General features: G+C 44.5%; 1 pseudogene; it reads right to left on the reverse strand.

Annotated features, from left to right (window-relative positions):
* Positions 1-822: 822 nt before the first annotated feature.
* On the reverse strand, positions 823-1771 carry LOC116823103 (olfactory receptor 11A1-like; annotated as a pseudogene).
* Positions 1772-4905: the final 3134 nt, after the last annotated feature.

Raw genomic sequence — 4905 nt, forward strand, 5'->3', positions numbered from 1 at the left:
AAAGACAACTTGGCCCGATACCATTGGCAGGCTGCAAATAGCTTCTGGTAAAGTGCTGCGGGATGGACAGACAAGTTTTCCCTCAGAGCACCACAAACAAAGAGCTAGAATGGCTACCGCATCAGAAAGCTGCTGGAAATCTGGCAACAAGGCTGGCTTGACTTAGTCTGCATAATGCACGTGTAGATGCCCCTGAATGCTGGGTGTGAGGTCTGGGTCCAGAAATTCTAAAATCAAGTGTTAATATTCAGTGTGGATACTCAAGCCTAGTTTACACTCACTGAGCCTACAGGTTCAAGTCCCACACACCTAGGCTTACACTGCAGTATAGGCACACTCTTAAACACCCCTTCTACCATGCAAGATGACACATAGTCATACAACAAATGGGAACACCAGTACAATCTCCCCAGATATAAAGTTATGGAGCTTTTGGGAATCCAGGACATCAAAGAAAGAGAAATTTTGAACCAACTACTTCCACCACAGGGATCTGAGGCCAGTGCCAAGTAGAATGTGGCATTTCCCAACTCAGAGAGAACAGAGAAATAGATGAAACATGTATCTGAAATCTCAAATGGTCACCATGTGAGTGTAGAGTGCAAGACAGTCAGGTTTCCATATTGAAGCAGTAGCAAGTATCAGCTTTAGCCACAAATGGGAATGTCATCAACCCAAAATGTACATGTCCCTCACGTTCTCCAAAGCAGTTCCCATTGATGTGAGCTAGGGCCCTACTAGATGTAAACTTTCTTGCTCATTAAGCCAGATGGATTCCTTCACAGATCAGTGACTCGTTCTGAATTGATTTGAGCAACATATTTAACTGATGACTTTTCTCAGGGCCTCCTTCACCTCTTTGTTTCGCAGGCTGTAGAATGGAGGGGTTGAGCATGGGAGTCAGGACAGTGTAGAAGACAGAGAACACTTTTGTTCAGGCTTTCAGTGTATTGGTTTTTGGTAGCAGATACACAGTCATTAGGGTCCCATAGAAAATGTAACCACAAAGAGGTGAGAGGAGCAGGTGAAAAGGCCTTTCGAGCCTCCCAGTGGCGGAAGGGATTCTCAGATAGTAACAATGATATAAAACATAGGATGTCGCAGTTAATAGAAATGGGCAAGGCTGGTCTAGGGAGGCGAGTACGAAAACTAAACATTGTGATCATGCTGGTGTCACTGCAGGAGAGTTTTAGCATTGGAGAAAAATCACAAAGGAAATGGTCAATTTCATTGGGGCCACAGAATGTTAACTGTGACATAAAACATATCAATATTACACAAAATAGAAATCCAATTATCCAAGACCCAGCTGCTAGCTGGAGGCAAGCAGGGGCCTGCCATCATCAGGCTGCATAACGCAGGGTGGGGGGTTGCATATCGCTAAATACCGATCATATGACATCACTGCTAGGAGATAACATTCTGTAGCTGCCAGAGAACCAAAGCAATAAAACTGTGCAAAACAGCCACTGACAGAAATGGTTCTGTCTCCAGTCAGGAGACTGGTCAGTAACCTGGGCAGGATGGTGGATGTGTAGCAGGTCTCCAAGCAGGACAAGTTCCCCAGGAAGAAGTACATTGGGGTGTGAAGGTGCTGATCAGCCACAACCAGCGCAATGATGAGGATATTCCCAGACATGGTCACAATGTAGATCACCAGAAAAACCAGGAAGAGAAGGACTTGCAGTTCAGGGACATTCCCGAATCCCAGGAGGATGAATTCTGTGATGACCGTTCGATTGTCCTCTTCTGCTTTGTCTAAGAGGTGCATCTAGGTAAAAAGAAATGTACTAAAACTCAGAGGTGGGACCTTCAAAAGGACAAACATCCCAGCTTTAGTCATGAGTGGGAATGTCATCATCCCAAAACGTAGCACCTCCTCACTTTCCTCAGAATAGTTGTCTTGGTGCGAGCTAGGCCCTTACCAGATGTAAACTTTCATGCTCATTAAATCAGAAGTTAGATCTCATGGATTTATTCATTTATTCTCTAACAGGGGTCACCGCTTGTGTAGGAAAAGCCCCTGGTGTGCTAGACCAGTGTGTTTACCTGCTCCATCCATAGGTCCAGCCGATCGAGACTCCTACTGGCTGCGGATCACTGTTTCAGGTCAAGGGGAACTGCTAGAAGCGGTGCTGGCCAAGGGACTTACTGGCCATCGCATCCAGCAGCTCCCATTGGCCCAGAGCAGTGATCCACGGCCAGTGGGAGCCGCGATCGGCCAGACTTGCGGAGGAGACAGGTAAACACAACAGTCCGGAATGCAAGGGGCTTTCCCTACACAAGCGGCAACACCTGTTTAAGAAATCCTGCCTGAATCTTTTTGAAAATGGAATTTAGTCTCCTCAGTCAGTTAGGGATTGTTGCAACACTAAGCTCAGCAACCCCTAAATAGCTTTAAAAATCTGGGCCTGAGGGCTTTGCTTTATCGGGATCTTAACTCAAGCTATGCAGAGCCAAAAAGGATCTGCTGTTCCTCAAAGGATGCTAGCCACTGGAATGTTTTAGCCCACACTAAAAATGGTAAGTGGAGCTAAGAGAGAGTAAAGGAATGGCTTTAACAATAACTATCTCACAACCTTTCCTCACATGAATAAATCCATGAGGTCTAACTCTGATCTCACAAACTGTTTTTTGCAATATTAACTTCTGCCGGAGATCCTCCGACTTTATAGCTGCCCATGTGAGGTTAGAACCAGGAGCTGTAAATTTGAGTACATGTACATCCAACATGCTATCTATTTTATTTTTAATTAACTGACTTGCTGCACTGAATAGATATATATTTAATAGTATTTTATTATAACGAGACTTGGGGATCTACATTCATAAGTGGGATAGAGAGAGGAGTAGGTCTGGTTGATCTACCTTGTAATCTCAAAGAACATTGCAAAGAGATGATGCAGTGATCAGTGCCTCCTGACAGCTGCTGAGAGCTCTCAGCTCACACTCCGGTCAGTGGAGGAAAGGCTCTGCTGGAGACAACCAGCAGCTACAGGCGGTCAGGACATGCCACGAGCAGGTACAAAAAAATATTAACGTAGAGGTGAGACTTTCAAAGACAACCATCCACTATAACTAGGAAGTGCAAGAAGACAGTTATCCAGAAAGCATTAGGCACCAAAGTTGCAGATAAAGCGCTGGGTTCAGGATTTTTCCAAAAATATTCAGGCAACCTAGGTGCCTTCAAGTTCAGATATTTAAGCTATTAGGTGCTGCAGCCACAGCATCCAATGCCCCCTAATACTCATTTTCCCAGACTAGACCAGAATGTCTACAGTCAATGCCTTTCTTCGTCTTCACAAGCCTTAAATCAGGTTTCTCAAACGACGGCTGTGCTGGTGTTAGTGAAAGCTTCTCTCTCCTTCCTTCCTATGGCGTGGCTGGGCTGTTGTTACCTGCTCGATCCCAGGTCCAGACGAGCGAGCTCCACTGTGCCGTGTGTTCGCTGGCTTCACAGTCAATGGGAGGTGCTGGCAGCGGCGCGGGCTGAGAGATTCAGTGGAGAAAAGGCTTCACTGGAGACAACCACCTACAGGGGTCAGAGTATGCAGCAGATTCCACTTGAAAGGGGATAATCCAGGAGGGACATTTGTAGAAACAATTGAGGAAGAGCTGTGCAGAGAGACAGTGAAGGAAAAGGTGGTCCAGGAAGATTGAAAGGCATCAACCCCTGTCTAAAGGCTGGGGGCTGGAGTATAAAGTCTATGGGGATCGCCCTGGCTACCTGTATGCATCAACAGGATACAAACAGGGAAGTGAGATTAAAATACCAAATGCTCTCTCGGAGGTTGCAATATAAAGACTTTATTGGCATAAAATTCAAACCCCAAGCACAAAACCACAAACTAGAGAGAGAATACAGGCTGCTCCGTAAGGCAGAGACACCAACTTCACCCCACATTGCTCTAGGCTAGCTCTTTCCAGACTGACTGCGAAAGACACTGATCTTCTGCTTTCTCGCAGAGCCCTGGTCGCAAGCGGAACTGGAGAACCCTTAGAATTAAAGTGATAGCCTAAAAGTTCAATATCCACAGAAGTCAGAAGAGAGCGAAGACTTACAGGCAACAGAGAACAGAACAGAACAGACACGAGAGACCACGCAGACAGACAGAGGAATATTGACGATGAGGAGATGTGGGACATAGCTCTCTTACATTGAGCTGACTGAATTTTTTTTCTTCAAAACAGAATTTTGACCTTTTGTGAAAAAATATGACCAACAAAATTTTGTGGTGAAAACTGGAAAAGTTCCACCAGAAGCTGGAACTTCTGATGTTTGACCTAATTTTTCGTTTTGGCTGAAAGTTTTTGAATTTTGGCCAAAGTTTTTTTTACAAAAAAAATAATAAATAAAACATACCATTTTGCGGAATGTAGACACTCTTCATGAAAAAAATCCATTTATTAGCAAACCCAATTTGTATATTAAAATAAAAAAATAAAGATTTTTTCACCCACAGCTTTATTTCAAAGAAGGTAACACATCCCAAAGAGCATATAAAACCCCTTCTGGCCAGATTTAAGCTATATTAGGTGCTTGCAGCACACAGTATCGCTAATTCCAAGCCTAAGATCTCATTTTCCTCAGATTTTAAGGCAATGAGGTCTACAGTTTATTGACAGCCAATGGGATTTAGATCGCTGCCTAAATCCCTTTTGAAAATGGAACTGGGCTCCTCACGTTGGGGTGTGTTGCACACTGAGCTCAGCAACCCTCAAATACTTAAAATCTGGTCTGAGCACTTGCGATCGGACCTTAATTCAAGCTATGCAGTAGCACAAAGGATTTGCTGTGCTCGATGCCAGGCACTGGAGTTAGCCCACCTAAAATGGTCATGGAGCTAGAAGAGAACGAAATGGCTTTAACAAGAATGATCTCACGATCTTCCTCACATTAATAAA

This window comes from Chelonoidis abingdonii, unplaced genomic scaffold (assembly GCF_003597395.2).
Source record: "Chelonoidis abingdonii isolate Lonesome George unplaced genomic scaffold, CheloAbing_2.0 scaffold0539, whole genome shotgun sequence".
Taxonomy (NCBI): Eukaryota; Metazoa; Chordata; order Testudines; family Testudinidae; genus Chelonoidis; species Chelonoidis abingdonii.